Genomic DNA, 20,614 nt, shown 5'->3' on the forward strand with positions numbered 1-20,614 from the left:
AGTCATATTTGTAAATTATTTGAAATAGTACCTGGGTCACTGGTAAAAGTAAGTCTTAGCTAACGCTATTTATTATTGTTGGCATGACTCAATGGTCTATTTTCAGGCAAATTTCAATCTAAAAGAATATCCCTGCTTCCCAATAAAGTAGTAGTTTCTTAATCTTTCTCTTTACTATTCCTTTTTGCCCACTGTTTCTGGTGGGCTCCTGGAAGCAAACTCCACTGGGGGGTGGGTGGGCAGTAGACCCAGAGAGCAAAGCAGTAGGAGGTAAATGCCAGAAATCGGCAGAGCTGCCTGTTAGCAGAAAAGGTGGCCTTTCTGTGGCATCTGATTTGAGATGGGAGAGAAGGGAAATGATGAAATATTTGTTTTTCTCAAAATACCCTATCAACCACAGCTCTGTGGCTAGTGAGTTATTCCTACTAGTTAATGCATGTCACTGGAGGGAAGCTATCTTCCTCAGAAGACCCTGTTAAAACGCAGCGGAGCAAGTGGTGAGGCTGTATGGAGTAGTGGTTAATCCTGCAGCCTCTGACGCTAGGTTGCCTGTGTTTTGATTCCTTGGTCTGCCATCTTCTGGCTGCGGCACCTTGCACAGTTTACTGAAATTTCTTTACCTGACAGGGTTTTCAGGAGGATTAAATGAGGTGAGGAACATAAAGTACCTGGATAGTTAGTACTCAGTAATCCAAGGGTGCACACAGTACGGCCTTAGAGGATAACTAGTTCAGTGGCCTTGACCAGGATTTCCCATTGGAATCACCGAGAGTGTATTAGAATACCAGGCCTTGCCCTGGATGGGAAACTCTGGGGGCTGAGCAGACTTACTTTCCCAAGAGGGGGAGGGGCTACAAACAAGCCACGATTGTCCCCTGCCTCAGCTGGCACTGGTGCACCAGAATGTTAAGTATTTACCCTTGTGGTGCCAAAAATACTAAAGGGCCAAGCGATGTGGTGGAGAAGGCATGGGCTTGGGCGTCACACAGGTCTGTGATGAAACTCGGGCCCAGTCATTTGCTGGCTGTGTGACTATGGTGAAGGCACTTCACCTCTCAGCCTCAGTGTCTCCGTCTGTCTAGTAGAGATCATTAGAGTTTTCTTTAAGCTTGTGGGGAGGATTAATTTAGGCCTGGCAATGTCTGGTGGTCAGCCAATGTCAGCATCACTTGTCTTTTCAGGATGGAGCCCTCATATCATTCAATACCCAGGTCCTCTGAAAGATGGGAAATAGAGCTTCTGGCAGCATCCCTGGCAGTAATTGACCCGTTCAGGTGAGCAGCTGGCCCTTAGGCACTGAATAGAACTGAATTTTCTGCAGGAGGAACATCTGCCAGGTCATTGGGTAGAGTTCCTGGTGGATGGATCACTGAGGATGGGTACCAGCTCACAGGCGTTGGTAGTAGGGAAGCTGCACAGGGTAGAGACAGGCAGTGGGGAGAGGTCCACTGGCTTCTTCCCTCCTTAAAAATAAACTCCTGTGCATTTCCAGAAGTTAAGAGTCTTCATGTTAGCCTACAGGGTATTCCCTCCCTGCCAGTGAAACAAAAACATCCTACCTAGGCTGCACCCTATTGAAGAGATAGGGAGGTTCTGTGGTGGTTGTTGATGGTGGGGCAGGGATTGGGGGGTGGAAATCTCCTTTACCCAACCACCCAACCAGGGGAAGAGTCTCTTTGATGTCTCTCTCCATTTGCCCTCTGAGTTACAGACTTGTGATTGAATGATCTAATTCTCGGGATTAAATTCACTAATTCACACCCATCATGACACAAAACTAATAATATGCAAACCAGAAAAGTTTCTGAGGCTTAATCAATGGAGATGACAGACACAGCATCCCCTTCCCATCTCCCACCCCTGCACCCCAGCTGTTGTCCCCCATCTGTCCAGGTTGCGGGGGAAGCCCTCAAAGGGGCGATCTCCCCCGCTGCTCTTGGAGTCAACTAGCTCAAGATACGGCCAGTCTTTACCAAGACCTTTCCAGCCACAAGACGTTCTCAGGGTATACTGGGAATGGCGGCAGGGGGCGGAGCTTGGAACTCAATGTCAGCTTTCTTTGCAGTTGCCTGTTATTCACATTGTAACTTTTCTCAGTTTGGGGCTCTTGTTGACATTATGCCTTTATTCTGATCATTGCTGCCTCCTGCCCTGTTTCCATGAGCACATGCACCCCATCTCTCTCAGGTGTGCAGCAGAAACATCCAGGAACCCCTCCTGGAAGGTGAGTTCCTCTTCTGTCTTATTCCTCTTTACATCCCCGCACTTAGCACAGTACCTGCCGCCAAGATGGTCCTCAGTCATGGGTGCTGAACCAGTGGAGCAGCTCGTCATTGTACTGGAAGTGAGACTCAGAGAAGGGTAGCTCTGTTACCTTTCTCTCTGAGGTGGCTCTGTCTATCTCTGGCTTGACTGGGCAGAGGGCAAATGAGGGATGGTGGGAGGAGAGGGGCCGAACAGATTTCCAGCTCCTCCCCCAGGCAATGGGAAACACTTGGGATTTGGACTCTGAAACCTGAATTCAAGAGACAGACCTCCTACTTACCAACTGCATGAACCTTGGGCCATTTACTTAAGCTCTCTGAACCTCAGTTTGTTTATTTATTTCCTGGAAAATATAAGATTTTCCTTTCCTGCTTCACAATCCAAAGCATTGTGACAATGAAAGTGCCCTATAAATTATATGAATGACAGCTTTTATTCTTTGTAAGATGACTTCACAGTGTTGTGGTTCAAAGGTATTCAGCACCTACTATGTGCTAGGCACTATGCTAGGGGTTTCAAGAGGTACATAATCCAGAGGGCTGGGAAGGCACCCCAAAGAAGGGAGCCATTCACAGACCGCACTTAGCCTGGGGCTGTCCTGGGGGTTTCTGTTACTAAAGTGGCCTGGAGCTTTTCATCCTGTGGAGTCTGAAGCTGTAAATATCACCCACGTCATTCTCACTTGGCTTCAGGACACCCCAGGCTGAGTCTGTAAATGGCTCCCTTCTTTGTGTTGCCTCCATTTGCACCAGTGCTGGCCACTATCTCCAGGAATATTGAGAAATAACCAAATATAATCTTCACTGAAGCCACATTTGGATCATGGACATTGTGTGATTTCAAGTATCAGCATGCATTCTAACAGTAGATACTGTAGGAGGAAAAATTAATAGGCAGACAAATTTTTGATATTTTCCTCCTCTGCCACCTCAAGTCAGATGCTATAGATACACCAACTCTACTGCTGATATCCAGCCCCCTTGATTCCTGGCGTCTACCTCCTTCTTCTTTGCTCTCTGTGTCTCCGCCTCATACAGTTTTGCTTCCAGGAGTCCAACAGAAGCAGTGGGTGGGTGAAAAGGAAGAGCAAAGAGAAAGACTGAGAAACTACCATTTTAAGGGGAGGGGGGAAGGGAAACATAGGGATAGAGGAGTAAGAAGAACAAACTATTAGGTATAAAACAAGCTACAAGGATGTTTTGCACAACATGGGAAATATAGCCAATATTTCATAATTATAAATGGATATAACCTTTAAAAATTATGAATCACTATATTGTACACCTGTAACTTATATAATATTGTACAGCAACTGCACTTCAATTAAACAAAAACGAAACTACCACTTTATTGGGAAGCAGTAATACTATTTTAGATTAAAATTTGCCTGAAAATAGACCAGTCATGCAGACAATAATAAATTATATGTAAACACTAAACACTTGTGCATATTTTATACAAATGTCCACGTGGCCCTCCTGGGTATTTGGAGATGGTGTGAGAATGCCCCCCAAGTATAGCCTAGTGATTAAGAACTAGGAATTGAGGTCCATCAGATATAGGTGTCGAGCACAAGCTCTGCTGATTACTAGCTACATGACCTCTTGGTGCCTCAGTTTCCTCCTCCATAAATTGGGAATTATGTAGTACCCTTGTGGATGGGTTGTGAGGGCTAAGTGAGTAAAACTGTAGACTCTCCTTCACAGCGGCCTGGAGGGAAACAGTGACCCTGATGGGATCCATTTCTCTTCTCTGCTTTCCTCAGTCATTGTCAATGACTTCTCCTCTCCCCTCCCACACAAGGACACCTGATTAATGCAGATTCTTCCTCCTTCAAGGCGGGGAGCTATTTTCTTGGCTTTAAGACAGATTTCTTAAATTGTCTTCTGCAGTCACAATTGACTCAGCTGTTGCTTAGGAATTTAATTAACTAGCAATAGGAGGCTTGAAAGAGGCAAATCCCTGGGGAGTTTGGCTCCTGGTTGGCTTTCCAAAGGGTTTGAATGGAATAACAAAGATTCTTCCAGAACTTCACAGTCCAATATTGGAGCCACAGTGGCTACTGAGCACTTGAAATGTGACTGTCCAAATTAAGGCATGCTGGAAGTGTAAAGGACACACCAAATTTCAGATTTGTATGAGAAAAGAATAATTCTCAATATTTTTTATATTTATTACATGTTGAAATAGTAATATTTTTTACCTGTATATTTACTTTTGTTAATGTATCTACTGGAAAATTTTAAATTACCTATGTGGCTACTGGATGGTGCTGTTCTAGAGTATTCATGATTTAATAATGACTGAATGATACGCCAACAGTTTTTAAAAGTACCTTAATGTAGATCTCTTTTTATGAGGTAGGTATTGTTATAACCAAATTTCAGATAAGGGTAGCAAGACCATAACCCATTATGTGCTGACGATCAGTAGACTTGCTTGGCTGGAACAGATCCAAGCTGGGGGATAATCAGATGGATGAACACGGACTTGAAAATCAAGAAACCTGGCTTCTCGTCCTTGCTACACACACTAACGCTGTGTAACTTCAAGCAAATTACTGCTCTTCTCTGGATCTCAGATTTTTACTTGAAAAATAGAGACCAGCTGAACAAGAATTTAAGAGTGGGAAGCTAAGTAGCCTGTGGGCCGAATATAGCTGCAGACTTCTGTGTTTTGGCCGACCTAATATTTCAGAGTTTTTTTATTTGCATACTTTTGGGTAGAGGTCAGGTGTTCTTCTATTGACGGGCTCCTACCACTCCACACACTTTTGTTACCTGCCTCAAAACTCTTGGCTGCAAAATTTAAACTCCAGACAATGACTCCATGGAAGGACTGCTGGCTTCCTCTAACGCTGACCATTTTTATAAAAAGGAGGTCTTTAAGTGGTGATTGCTAATCTCTCCTTCTAGTCTTTTTTTTTTTTTAAATGTTACCATCTTGAGTTTCCAACAAAAACAGCACCATATCCTCCTGTAAATCATAAATATTAAACTAGGAGTAAACTTAAAAATAATCTACTCAGGGTGAACTTTTCATTCTATAGACAAAGAAAAAGAAATTGAGGGCATATAGTGCTTTTATACCTGTGTCAGTGATTTTATCATCTATCTTGGAAAGTAAGATTAAAAAAAAAGAAAAAAAGGCTACAAAATTTAATTTTTTTAAATTCAAATCTTATCCTTATTTGCAATTGCTTTACATGAAATCCAGGTAGAATTTTCTTTTTTTTTTTTTTTAAACAAGAAAAAATCAATGGGATGACTGGCTAGAAAAAAATTAATAGTGGTAGGGAACTGTCTCCCTTTCCTTGTGATTATGTTGTATAAAACTCCTAACAAAAAATAGGTAAGTGTAACCCATGCAATGAAAGTAAATAGCTAAAGGGTTTTAAAGCACTGAAAGAAGTCTTTTTGCGAGAATAATAGCAATTTGGATGTGAGCTACTGCTTTTGCATATTAAACCCAAGCCTTTGTCTCTTTCACCTCAGTAGTGTGAGAAAGCAAAATCTGATTGGATGGGGGAAAAGGAAAAGACCGTAAATAAAAGGGTGTGTTGTTTCCTGAGGGACAACCTTCCTAATGGCATTCTGCCCAGAAGCCCTTTCTTCTTGGCTAAACCACGTGATCAGGATAAGTTGAGTAACCAAATCGGGACCCCAGAGGGTCAGGAGGGACTACAAAGTTAATCAATGGCTTCAGGGTCCAGATGTCAGCCAGTCCTGACCCTGAGGCCAGACTGATCAGTGTTACTGTTGGATAAACAGTCACAGAAACTCCACATGTGATCTCTGTCTGGAGAAGCTCAAGGTCAGTGATGGAGGAGATCGTGCCCAAAGTTAGGTAGTCACAGGCACCCCGGAAGTGTCTGAAGATATGACCACCCCCACTCTCCTACACACACACACTACTCCCAGGTGTCTCTTGCTGGGAGAGAAGTCTAGTCTTGCTACAGTAGGGATTCAGGCAAGGAACACCTTCATGTAGTTTTTCCAGACACACTGTCGTGCATCATGGCCACGATCTCTATCCACAGGAAGCCAATGTCCAAACAAGGGAGAAGACAGATCTATTTTTCATTCACAGAAATATAAAAAGATAAATGCTGGAGGTTGCGTTAGGATCTGAGAAGAGGTGGAAGCAAACAACAGCCTCTGCAAAAAAGCAAAAGCCAATCCAACTAGCTCCAGGTCAGGAGAAGATGAAAATTAACAGTAAAATGGTTTGGGGAGATGTCCGTTTTTTCAACATGGCCTGTTCATTTCCTCCTGGCAGCAGGCCCTTAATTCTTGCTCTATTTCTCCAACAATGTATTCTTTCAAGGTGCATCAAGAGTCCCACTTCTCCCAAGAAGCTTTTTCTAATCCTCCAACCCACAGAGTCACTTACTTTACCATCTGTATTGTTCACTTGCCACTTAACTATGGCCTTAAGCTGTTTTTTTTTTTTAATATATTTAAATGCGTACCTCACTTTACAAACTGGGCTACAGACCCTTCACAGGCAGAGCTGTGTGCGTGACAGTATCTCGCTGAGCTGAGCACAGAGCTTTAGAGAGCAACCCTGGGAAGCAACCATCAGCCACGGCCGGGGCCTCCCTGCTCCCCTTCCCAGCGTGCCCAGGGGCTCGGCATTGTGCTGACTCTCCCTGGCTCCTTACTTCACCAAACTGGAGCCACTTTCTTTCCTCACCAGAAGGCCGAGAGAAGCAAAGAGGTGTTTATCTTTTTAGTCAAAAGATAAAGTATCTGGGAAACAAATTATTATTAGCTATTAAAGGAGGTTTATGATAGCAATTACCATTATCCAGATTTTAAAGATTTTTCCTAGAAAACCAAGCCTCTTCCTGTGGAACAGAGCTGGATCATTAAAACAAAAAAATAAAGAAGGAAAGAAAAACCTTTCACAGATTCCTTCTGGATGTTGTTATCAGGCATCTGAGGACTTTAAAAAAAAACCAACAGATATGTATCCATCAGGTTTACACAGTCCACAAGTTAAATGCAGGCGGGTCCATAAAACAAGCATTAACAATAAAAAATACAGTAGGTGGGAGGATATAGCTCAGTGGTAGAGTACATGCTTAGCACGCACGAGGTCCTGGGTTCCATCCCCAGTACCTCCATTATAAACAAATAAATAAATGAATAAATGAATAAATAAACAAATCTAACTACCTCCCCCTCAAACACAATAATAAAAAAGTAAATAAATAAATAAAAATAGAAATACAGTCCATACTGAACTGTACACTTAAAATGGTTTAGATAAATTTGATGTTATGTGTATTGTCATTATGTGACATTATATGACAATTAAAAATTGGAAAAAGGAAATACAGTCTATATATGATACCATTAAAATAAGAATCACAAGTTGAAAATGGAAAATGTGAGAGCACAAAGTTATGGTGGGAGATGGGCTAAGCTATTTTAGCTTAATAGGAGGGCAAGTACAGTTAGTAACTATGATATATCGTAAGTTAGGTAAGGAAGAAAATGACTATTAAACTTAAACATGGAATAGAGGAGGGCATTTGTTAAGAAATCATAATTGTACTTGAAATTGTACCTGCAAGTGGAATTGAATGCATAACTAAATTCTGCATTCATTAGATATCTGTTTTTATTTATATAATTCTCTGCCTTTGAAAAAGACTATGAGGTGGAGCCAAGAACTATAATATTACACAGTTGAACGTGTAACTTCATCCTTTTCCCCCTAAGTTAAAAGTCAGAACGTGCCAAGAACATAAAATTCTGGCTGGACAAATGAGGTAAGGAACAAAGGAAGGAAACGGCAGCTTCGGCCGGAGTCTTTGATGGGCACATCTGCAGAGAAAGTACAGCATAGGAGGCTGACTCTCCCTGCTCAGAACCGTTTTTAAAAAGCTTCCCCTTTGTTTGCTGCAGCATGTCTCAAACTTCGGAACACTTTTTATATATAATATATTGAGAAAATACCAGGAGGAGCTTATGAACTACACCATCAAGATGACAACAGACAGCATTCGCTGAGACTTACACGCCAACACTGTTTTAGGCACTTTATACGCACGACTCACTAAAGTCTCAGAGCAATCTGCAAGGTAGGTATTGTTAATACAGTTGGCCCTTTGTTTCTGCAGATTCCATATCTCAGGATTCAACCAAACTTAGATTCAAAATACTCAAGAAAAAAAGAATTCCGAAAAGTTCCCAAAAGCAAAACTTAAATTCACTACATGTCAGCAACTATTTCCATAGCATTTACATTGTCTGTACCATTTTGCGTTCCCACTGGCAATGAATGAGAGTTTTTGTTGCTCCATATTCTAGCCAGAATTTGGTGTTGTCAGTGTTCTGGATTTGGGCCATTCTAATAGGTGTGTAATGGTAGCTCATTGTTTTAATTTTCAATTCTGTAATGACATATGATGTTGAACATCTCTTCATATGCTTACTTGCCATCTGTACATCTTTCTTGTTTGGTAAGGTGTCTGTTCAGGTTTTTTTCCCATTTTTAATCAGGTTGTTTGTTTTCTTATTGCTGAGTTTTAAGAGTTCTTTGTATATTTTAGATAAGAGTCTCTTATCAGAATTGTCTTTTGCAAATATTTTATCCCAGTCTGTGGCTTGTCTTATTCTCTTGACATTGTCTTCACAGAAGTTTCTAATTTTGATGAAGTTCATCTCATCAATTATTTATTTCCTATTTCTAAGGCTTTAATGTGCATTCTCTTGGTGTTATATCTAAAATGTCATTGCCATACCTGAAGTCATCTAGGGTTTCTTCTATGTTATCTTCTAGGAGTTTGATGGCTTTGTGTTTTACTTGTAGATCTATATTTTTGTGAAGGGCATAAGGTGTGTGTCTAAATTCATTTTTTTCACATGTAGATTCATAGTTGTTCCACATAATATCATATATATATGTATGTAAATAAATTTTGGAAGAAAAACATTGTTAACATCTTATCCTAGTGAACTCTCTGGCACAAAGCTGGCTGCAGTGCAGTTTGGGAAATATTGACCTTCTAAATAAAGACCCTCCACAGTCTTGTCCCTCTCACCTCTGCAGACTTGGCTTCTGGAACTTTCTCTGAAAAGTCTTCCGGCCAGACTGAGCTACAGGCTGCCCTTTTCCACCTTGTTTCCACCAAAATGGCCACCCCTAAAACCTCCTTCATCCCAGAAGTTGCAGCTTTCACATTGGAAACTTTCCTGGCTGAAGTAATGTCTGTCTCTTCTGGGCTAACAGGATACTCCTCTACTTGTAACTGTTAATGGCGCTGTTCAGGTTGTATAATGGTAAGTTCTGGCTCTGTTTTTGCTCTACCTCCTAGAGTCTATGTTTTCCTTTATAACACCCCTTATGAGGCATGTTTCTTCCTTTTTGTCACCAACTGGATAAGTGGGCCATAGACAGGCTTTATCCGGGTACCATCCTGCCCTACCTGGGAACCAGTCGATGTGAACATGGTCATTTGGCTCTGTCCAGATTTGTGTATTTGTTGTAAAAAAAAAAAAAATCTGCAGGGCATGAGCAAAAGCCCACATGGAGTTCCATATACATATGTCTAAATATTTAGAAGTTATGAATCAAGAGAATAAACTGTTAAATAAAATGTTTTATTCTCCTACTTTTGACAGTTTACCTTCGTAATGACCTGGAAGGGCAATTTTAAGTGCAGAAATCTTGTGCCCCTCGGAGTTCTGTGCTGCAAAGGGGTGGCTCAGGAAACAAGGCTCTGAGCCTTGTTCCCCCCTCATCTTTTCTTCCTGTTCCTGGCCCTCTCTGAGGAGCCTCATGAGCCAGGCCATGAGTAATCCAAACTGGTCCAACTTCTGTCCACATCTCTGGTAAATAGCTGCCTGGAGGCCACCTTTCAGGCCCAAAGACCTCACATTGGCAGTGAGGTTAGCCCTGGAAGCTCGGGTCCTAGGAGCAATTCACACAGGCCCTGGAGGCGGGATCAGCAAGGACCATCTGTGCAGAGGATTCAGTGTCCCAGCTCCTTGGAGCATGGTCTAGAAGGGAAGGTGGGCTCTGGTGGCCACATCTCCTTGGCCCTGAGGACTCCTCATCCAGTCAGGAGAGGTATGGCTTAAGGAAGCACATTTCTCAGGCTTTCATGTGCGTGTGAATCACCTGGGATCTTACTTCGTAGGTCTGGGGTGGGGGCTGAGATTCTGCATTTCTAACAGTCTCCCAGGAGATGCCAGTGCTCTGTTACAAGGACCACATTTTGAATAGTAAACCTCTGAAGCGTAGTGCCGTGGCAGGGGTCCCTCTTGCTCGGGCAGACCAATACTAAGCCATAAAGGATGTATTTAAGAATAATTTAATCACTTCCATGGATGAATTACCAGTAGAACTTAGTGCACATTTAAGTTATACAAAAATAATGTATGCATAACATAGTTTTGAAAGTAGCATCAATGCCCACTCGGGGAGTTCTTCAGCCTAGCAGGACCAGGTGAGTGTCACAGCTCTCGGTCCTACCCGTTGTCTTCTTCCCGGCTTGCACCCTTGACCCCTTCCTGCGTGTGGCTAGGCCTGTGTCCCTCACTGACCAGTTAATGGCATTTCTATTAGGGCTTTGCTGTCCCCTCTGCAGACTCTTACAAATACATTTCTACTCTTCCTCATCATTTACTCCAGTCTTTTCTCTCCCGTGCTTCCCTACACTCTCGGCGCATTTCTCCTGGCAGTTTCTCTAGCAGGCTTGCTACTTTTCTAGGTCCTTTGGCCCTTTGCCCTCAGTCCTCAAGCCCTGGCTTCCGAGTTGTGCTGCTTGTCCTTGCAGCTGCTGCCTCCTGTCCCCAAGCTCCCTGACGTGCCCACTTTCCTGACACTGGAAAGCACTGTCCCGAGGCCTGCCTTCTGGCATGTGGAGCCGCCTTCAGCCAATTCCATGTGGCAAGAGAAGCTATTTCTGCCTTTCGGAAACCTCATCACTGGGGCAGGAAGTGACCCACTTCCTGGCAAAGAGTTCCCGAGAACATCTTCCCAAAGGGGAAAAAAGGGAAAACATATCTCTGACGTACGTGGATGGTTTCCTTACTTTTAACTGGCCCTGCTCCAGCCCAGTGATATGACTCAAGGCTGAAACACTTCTGCTGGTGACAGAAGCCCACCCTGTGTGACCCACTCAGGCTCAGGGCATTGGATGTGGCAGGTGTTAAGTCAGATTGAAGTCAGTTGAACTTCCTGGGACTGGAACCCTGTTTCCTATTTACTCTCTGCTCCTGTTGATCTTTCAAGGGGTGCTGCCAAATACTGGTTAATGCATAAAGTTAATTTTTACTAAAACTGAGGATTCAGGTACATCAGAATGCTGAGTCAAGCAGATCATGCCACAGGGTATAGACAGAGATGCAAACTTTCTTCTAGAAAGAGAAATAGTGTAACATGGAGCCAGGATGAGTACCTCCCTCACTCCAACCACCCTCTGCAAACCGCCAGAAAACAAAGCAAAAAAAAGTCCTGTGTCGACTGGAATACATGAGAACTTTGTCTCAGGATTATGCAAGAGACGGCTTCAGGGGGCAACAAACAGGCTCCTTCCAAGCAGTGACATGTGGATGTGCATGGACCCAAAACTAGTGCTCTCTGGTCGTGGATGCTGTGAGGGCTCGTTAGACTCATTCAGCAATGACTGCACGGGAAGTCACTGCTGACTCCAGTGTCATTTTGAATGGTTATTACAATTTTTTTTTCAAATATTCCACCCCAAATTCTAATAGTAAAAGATGTGCCTCCCACTCAAAAAGAGGAGCACCACCAACCTACGACCGTCTAAGACTCAGCAGGACCAGCCCCAAGGGCAGAGTGAAACAGAAGTGTTGGTCTTTAGGGTAGACGTTCCTCTTTCCGCTACAAGCTTCTTGCCCACCACTCTGCTGGGTTTACTTCAACGTAGAAAACTTACTGCTCAATAGCTCTTTCTCTCAGTAGTTGCAAGGTATAGTCCAGCTAGTCTAATTAGCTAATCCATGCAAATATGCAAATGGATATGGGCCCTCCCTTCCACTCAATGTATGTTTTCATGGTCTCAGAAGATCCCACCTGTCTAGTGTCTGTGGGGATAGAAGATGGACACAGGAGGAAACTTTGGTGGGAGAGAGGCTTCTACGCAGCTGTGGTCTTGGGACCGTCTTGCTCTGTGCAGTCACTCTGGTCTCTTACGCAAGTGGTGCTTGTTGCTGCTATGTGCCTAATGGGCTGGCTGACTGATTTTATGGGTGACAAATGAAGGTCTCAGGATGTTTGCCCCAGCAGTGTCTGTTAGGATAGTGTTCAGGAAGGTCGTCCTGGGAAAGTGTCTGGTGTAGCCGTGATTCACACCATAACTCCCTTTCCACGTGAGAGAAAAGGGTGTGTCCTGAAGTGTGGTCCTGGCTCAACCAAGTGGCTTTCCTGCCCTGAAATCAGGAGGTAGGAGATGTACCACATACCTGTGTTGATTGGAAAGTTTAAGCTATTTGTTTTCTCTATCTCCCATCTGTTCTTCGTTTTTCTCCTCTTTGTCTTCTTTTGGATTTAGTCAGACTTTTTTTTTTTTCATGATTCCATTTTATTTCCACCATTAGCTGGGTGTATCTCTTAAACCAATTTTTTTGGTGGTTCCTCTCTATGGTTTACAATGTACATCTTTAACCTATCACAGTCCACCTCCCAATAACTCATAGCTCTATGTCACTTCACATACAGTGAAAGAAACTCACAGACATGGTCTTCCATTCCCTCCCTCCTGTCTCTTGTGTGTAAAATGTGTAACATTTTACACTGATACATACATGCTATACACCTAAGGTACACTGAAATTATTTTTGCATTAATCGATGATCTTTTAAAGAGATTCAAAGGCAGGAACATTTTATTTTCTACTTACCCTACTATTTATCATTTCTGGTGCTCTTTATTCCATTGTATTGATCCAAATTTCCATCGCCTTCTGTCCGAAGAAATTGCTTTAACATTTTTTTTAATGCAGGTCTATTGGCAACAAATTCTTTTGGCTTTTCTTTGTCTGAAAAAGCATTTATTTTGCCTTTGTTTCTGAAAGATATTTTCATAGGGTATAGAATTCAGTTTTTATTTCCAGTAAAGATGTTCTTCCACTCTCTTTAACTTGCAAAGTTACTGACAAGAAGGTTATCATTCTTATCTTCGCCTTTTTGTACATCATGGGTTTTTCCTCTGAACTCTTTTTAACATTTTAATTTTTATCACTAGTTTTCAGCACTTTGATTGTGATGTGCCCTGATGTGGTTTTCTTTGTTTATTCTGCTTGGAATTTGAGCTTCTTGCCTCTGTGAGTTTATAGTTTATCAATTTGGGGAAGTTTTCAGGCATTATTTTTCAAACATTTTATTCTATGTCCCCTCCTCTCCTGGGACTCAGATTACTAGATATTGTCTCAGAGGAAACTGCAGCTTTTTTACAGGAGTTGGAAAGGAGGTAATTAGGTTTATTTATTTATTATTTTTAATGGAGATACTGGGGATTAAACCCAGGACCTCATGCATGCTAAGCATGTGCTCTACCACTGAGCTATACCCTCCCCTCCTGAAGCTTTTTTTCCCCCTAATCCTTTTTCCCTTGGACAGTTTTGTTTTGTTTTGTTTTGTTTTTTTTTGACAGTTTCTATTGCTGTCTTCAATTCCCTGATCTTTTCTTCTGCATTATCTGATTTGCTCTTGAGCCTATGTCGCATATTTTTCATTTCAAATACTGTATTTTTCACCTCTGGGAGTTCCATCTGGATCTTGTTTGTGTCTTCCATTTTTCCCTTCATCGTGTTTATGTTTTCCTCTACCTTCCTCAGCACGTGGAGCATGTTTTAATGTTCTTGTCTGCTAGTTCCATCATCTCTGTCATTCCCAGTTTCTACGAACTGATTTTTCTCCAGAATATTTTCCTGTTTTGACACATACTTGGCGAGCTTTGCTTGGTTGCAGGATATTGTGAATTTTACATGTTTGGGTACTGAGCTGTGTTGTAATCCTTTAAATGGTACTCTACTTGGTTCTGACATATGGTTCATTTACTTAAGAGTCAGTTTGATTCCTGCAAGGTGTGCTCTAAGTCTTGCTAGGTGAATCCTGAGCTAAGTAAGCCCAACTGCTCTGACAATTTTCTTCTGAGGACTCTGATGCTCTGTGTGGTATGAGGTCTTTCCACTCTGGCTATTGGGAACAGAATTCTGTGAGCTCCAGGAATTCTGGGGGCTCTTACTTGCCAATGTTGTGTGTGTCCCCCTGGATCCCCTCCCCTCCCAGCTTTTCGTAGTTCCCTTTCACATGCGCACAGTACTCAGCCAGAGAATCAATCTGCAGGTCTTCAGAGCTCTGTCTCTGGGTAGATCCTTCCTCTCTGATGCCACCTCTCAAACTCTAGCCATCGCAGCTTCCCTGAACTCCAGTGTCTCAATTCAGAGAGACGACCAGGCTCCTTTTGAGTTCCCCCTCCCCAGGCAGCAGCCTAGAAACTGCCTCCAGCTAGTAAGCTGAAGCAATCATAGGATTGACCTTGTTTCTTTCCCCTTCTCTCAGGGACCACAGTTCTGTGCTATTGTCCAAAGTCTGAAACCATTATGTCATAATTTGTCCAGATTTTTAGTTGTGTAAGGTAAGAGAGTAAATCTCTGGAGCTCCTGTTACGCCATCATGGCCAGAAGCAGAACTCCTCTCAATGCAGGTTTAATTATGACATTTCACATTTTACATCTTGTTTTTGCTTAGCAATAGACATTGGCCATTTTTTTTACATTTTATTGCATGATTTTGGTGAACATCATTTTATATTATGTATACATTCATCATTCACTTACCAAGCAGCCATTGATTGAGTAACTCCTACGCTCCAGGCTCTGGAGTGTGTTCAGATAATATCACCACTCTTCCAAAGCTTTTATGCTACAGGAAGGAAGACAGGTAAGAGATAAGCAAGCCATAGAGTGATAAGAGCTGTAAAACAGGACTGATGTGTTAGAGAATGACGAGGACAGCTCTTGAAGATGGGTGTTTAGGGAAGTCCTCTCAGAAGGTATGGTATGAGATCTAAGTCCTGAATGACTTTAGGGGCAGCTGTGTGCAGAATGTTCCAGGCAGAGGGAATGGAAGAGCAAAAGTCCCAGGAAAGTAGCAAGCCTGGTGTACTTGTGGAAAAGAGAAGAGCGATCTGATGAGAGCATAGTGAGCAAGGGGAGAGAGTGGTACCAGATACAACCAGCGAGGAAGATGGGGTACCAGGCTTTGTGGGGCAAAGAATGCCGTGCAAATGTGCAATTTATTTACTTAATTATATCAGTACATAATTGATTCCCTCATTCCTGTCCTATGAAACCTAAATAGGTTTTTGCATTTTACAATGTTCTATCATAAATAACACTGCAATAAAAATCTTTGTTTTGTTTTTCCCTATACTTAGAATGATTTCAATATGGCAGAATCCAAGACTGGGATTAAAGAGTCAGAGGGTAGGTGGCAGAGGCTGTTGGTGCCCTTGGGATCCATTTTACAGTCAGGGGTGTCCGTCCTCAGCTGCTGCGGGTGCTGCTGACACCTCACGCCTTGGATTACTGGAGCCACCTCCCAACGTGCTTGGGAATGACACCCCACCACAGCCTACAGCCTACAGTGGCTGACTGTGTGGGGGTAGAAAGGCACCCACCTCCTTGCCTCAGTGCAGGACAAACTCTGAGCTGCCATTTATACTCCCAAGCTCTCAGCAAGACTAGGTGGAGGTCATGCTTCTCCTGAAGTCACGTTCCTGTTAAGCTTTTTCCCTTCCTTATCCTGCTCCCCTCCCTCCCTTTCAGATCTCCTCCAGAGCACTCCCCCCATCAGTCTCTTCCTCTAGGGAACCCAACCAAAGGATATGAACCTTTTGAAGATTCCCGGTTACTTACTAAATCTTTATTAAGAATCCCATTTTTAGAAACACTCTTCCCACTGAACACAATTTGCAATTTACCCAGTTCCCGTGAAGGGAAGGAAGCACTGGGAGGTGGCGATAGGTAGTTGAAGAACTCGGATAACTCAAAGGTCCTGAGGTGAAGGACTAAAGGTAGCTGACAGCTCCACATGGAATGAGGATTAAGATTCAGTGGGATTTGGATGAGTTAGGAACACATGTCTGTGAAGACAGGACTAGCCAGACTCAACCTGAAACACGAGAAGACCATTTGAGAACATTCAGGGGAACTTGTTCCTTCTCTCAGAGACACTGAGAGCCTGCAGGATACCCAGTTAGTCCGCGAGGATTATCCCATTTTCCTCAAAAGGAGTCTGCCATGTGATCCCAGAGGCCCTGGGTTCAAGATAAGAGAACAAGAGAACAGAAACACCAAAGCCAGGGGTGGGAGCAATGGTCCAAAGAAAGAAGGGGACAACTTGAGAGATGAGAAAGAAGGTTCAGACCAGGGGAGGAAATCTTAGGGTATCCTTACACTTTAATCATGGTTCTTTTTTTTCCTCTCCTTTATGGGAGAAAACAATAGTCCCACAGGAAGGCTGAAGGTCAGCAGGGCTATCACATAGCCGCACAGTCGCAGGCACTCTGCTGCTCTTCCCCATACCCCCTCTCCTCATTCTTGAAAGAGAGGATCTTAGATAAGGGAGCCCCGGCAGAGTGTTTGGAAGTACCCTCTTGTTGAGAGTCTGGGCAGGTTCCAACCTGGCTTCCAAAGTAGGTGGTAATTCTACTGCCAACCATTTCTAAAGAGGCTGATAACTGAAGAGGCTGAGATCTAGAATCATTAACAAATTCAACCAAATGTCAGGAAAATGAGAGAAGACTATGTGCAGGAAGGCAGTTAGTCTTACTCTGGATTCCTGTGCTATCTCTACCCACGTCGGAATGAGAATAGCAATGATTAAGTCTACACCTGAATACACCCTTATGTACTAAGCACACAGAGTCCTTCAAACTCTAATGTGGCATGTCTCCTGAGCTGGACTTCTAGGCCTGTGGATGGGCCTCACTGAACCAGTCAGGGTTACAGTAATGGCTAAGACTTGCACAGGACTTTACAGCTTCCAAAATACTTTCATAAATATTATATTTAGTTGCCATTCATCTGTAAGATCACTATTCTTATTATTGCTATTGTTTTAATTTTTTCAGAATGAGTACATTGAGATGAGTACATTGAAGGCCGGAAAAATTAGATAACTTGTCCAAGATTCCATAGTCAACAAGAATCAATCCTTTTCTTCTGAGTCTAAATCCTGTACAGTTTCCACTCTGTCTGACTTGTCCCTGTCTCTGCTCACTGGAGTCTTATGTCCTAATGTTCAGGGCTAAGAGTTCTGAGATCCCAGAGAGGGCAATAGGGAGCTGGCCATCCATGGGAGAAAGCCCTCTCTCTCAAGAGGATTTTCCCGTAGGAATACCCCAAAGGCTATCTCATCCTTTTTTACTTTAGGGTACAGCTCCCAACTTCCTGAACTTCAGAAGCACTTCTTTCTCTGCCTGATTTGCTCCTCTGTTGCTCCAAAGATGGCAGGCCTCTCCACACCAATGGGTAGACAGCAAGATGTATGGACCTCTCTCTGGGAGCATGAGCGCTGCATCCCCTGGGCATGCAGGAAGTGAGTGGGGTTATCTCTGGCCACTGTGAATGTTGAGCATATTGTTTTGTAACCTGCCCCACGGGCTCTCCTTGACTCCCCCACCCGCAGAGCTGCCTGTCTAACTAATCCAGGCTGATGCGATGCCATTTCTTTCTCTCCTTATTCTAAATGAAGTATCATTAATTAGGAAGGTAAATGTTCTATGTAAAACAAACAAGTTACTTAACACATTCCAGAGAAAAATTAAATTTACATTATTTTTAGATAATCTGTTCTTTTGGGTTATCCAAATCTTTGCTGCTCTCCCTGGCAAGAGTAATTGAGAACTGACACAGAAAGAAACTCACCTGAAGCCCCAAACCCCAGAGCTTAAGCCGACTTGCAGAACAGGCGTAAAGCCTGCTGTGGAAGGAAGTTTCTAGTGATAACATTTGGGAGAGTCTGTCATCTGGAGGGACATGGTAGTAGTCATCTTAGCATTTGCAAGCTCTGACTCACAGCAGAACATGCTGCACGGTGGGGATGGACCCAGCTCTGGAGTGGATGGCTTTCCCAGGCAAAGTCACCCAACTGGCCTGGGAAGCTCCTTAATCCTCACCAGGGCGTGATTAGTATGATTACTGTTGCTAGCAGCAGCCATCAGTGCGCACAAATACCCTGCTGAGGTTCCCAGGCTGGGACATGTGGGGACAAGACTCCTCAAGAAAAGGCTACAGAAGAGCCTCTAGACTGGAGGTCTCTTCCCCAGCTCACAGGAACCGAGGCAGTCAATCCAGGGAGGGAAGGGCTGGGACTGTAATGGCGGCAGAGGGGCAGGGATGCAGGAAGCCCAGTGGCTTGTCTACCCCCTAGAGCAGTGTGCCTGCCCTTCCTTGGCACCAGAAGCAGGTTATTCAGCCATGCCTGTGCCTGCAGGGCTGTTGGTTAACCTAAGAGGTCCCTTGAGGGTGATTAGAGCTAGAAGATCCTGATTCTCTGTCAGCAACACTGAGCACAGGCTCTGGAGGCAACCAGGCAGAGATATAAGGAAAAGAGGTAATTCCTTCAGGAGCAGCTGTGGTCACACAGAGAGAGTTCTGGGTCAAATGCCAAAGACCAGGAGATTTGGGAACAGGCTGTGGAGGTGATCAGTGAACTAGAGTGGCTCCCATTCCTAACATTCTTTGATTCCAGTTGACGGGAGGAGACTGGATAAACATACATCAAAAATACGCAAATGCTAAGCAACAGGAAACATAGGGATGGAGTCAAGCCTCAACATTCTTCCCCGAGCACGATCTCTAGAGGCCAGTGACAGCAGTGACTGAAGACTGGGCACGGTGGACAGATGACGTGGGCGTGAGAAAAGAGAGGTGCTTCTAGCTGAAACTTCAGAGAGCTGGATACAGAACAGATTTAAGGAGGATTGGAAGGAGAAAACTCTATAAAAAGAACTCTCTCTTTTTTTAAACCCAGGCTGAAAATCTCTTCTCTCCTGTGAAGAGAGAGAGTGCTATTGTTTCAGCCAAGAGGTGAATTTCTTTAAGAAGGAGATGATTCAGGTGTTCCCCTTGGAAAGGTGGCTGGTGGTGAGAGAGGCGTGGGTGCAGGGAATTCAGGGCTGATTTGGGCCTTGTCCGCAGTGATTCAGGCAGATCGAGACCCTGACTTCTGTGGGTCAAAATCCTGATATAGGTCCCTCATGCAGACATGCAGGCAGTTACCATGTGGATGGTCTGAGATGCTTCTGTAACTGCTTGTAAATGTTCCAAGAGAAAATCATTTGGAGGTTAAGCTAGGGAAGGGGACAGATATGATGTTCTAAAAATAAGGGCCAAGAAGGTTTTCGAGTAGAGAAGATTTCAAGTCCGCTTCACTGAGGAAGGAGAGCTGTTTTCCGCCCCATGCACCATCTGCAAATGCATCTCTGCATGTACTCACCTCATCTGCAGTGGTGGTCTTGTTACTGGCTGCGGTCCTTGGGTTACCGAAGGCAACTTTGTGTGCCTGACACACAGTGACGCCAAAAATGCCGAAATGTCAGAGTTCGAAGCAGAGAAATGTTTGCTGCTGAGCCGAGCAAGGAGAATGATTGGCTTATGCCCAGAAAACCCCAAATTCCACAAAAGGTTTCAGCTGAGCATTTTTAAAGGCCAGCTGAGGGAGGGGCGACCCAGGGTATGTGCACAATTCTCTGACTGGTTGATGGTGAGCAATCCTTAGGCGCCAGAAGGTCTGGGGGATACGTGCTCATGATCATCAAGTAGTTAATTTCTTCCATTTGCTGGTGGGTTTCAGCATTTGAAAAAACTCAGGAAATATGCATGAGACACTATTATCTGGGTACCTCAGAGAGGAGTTACAGCAGAGAAGATGAGGGAGGGGTCTATCCTGGGAAAGCCCCACAGGGTCTTACTTGGTTACACTTGGGCTCTTTAATCAGTAGAAATTGATAAGAGGCCAGACAAGGAATTCAGACAAGGCTTTATTGGGCCTTGTGGTGTAGCATGAGGAAGCAAAAACAAATAACAGGTTCCCTTGCTCATTCTCCAAGGAGGGCAAGCTGGTTCCTTAAATGGGCTGAGGGTAGGGGCAGATCAGTGGATCAGGCCAGAGGGGTGGCTTAGGGGGTCTGCCCACCCCCTTGGTGGTGCTGTGTGCAGGGATCATGCCCAGAGCCCTGCTTTTGCTCCTGGCACCTCAGAAGTGGCAGTTGGTTTCTGGCTTTTTTGTATCTTATGCTCTGATTACTCATGCATGCAGTAATTTTTTAATATTTTTTATAATTTAATTTTTTAATTGAA

Source organism: Camelus bactrianus, chromosome 23, assembly GCF_048773025.1.
Source record: "Camelus bactrianus isolate YW-2024 breed Bactrian camel chromosome 23, ASM4877302v1, whole genome shotgun sequence".
Classification (NCBI taxonomy): Eukaryota; Metazoa; Chordata; class Mammalia; order Artiodactyla; family Camelidae; genus Camelus; species Camelus bactrianus.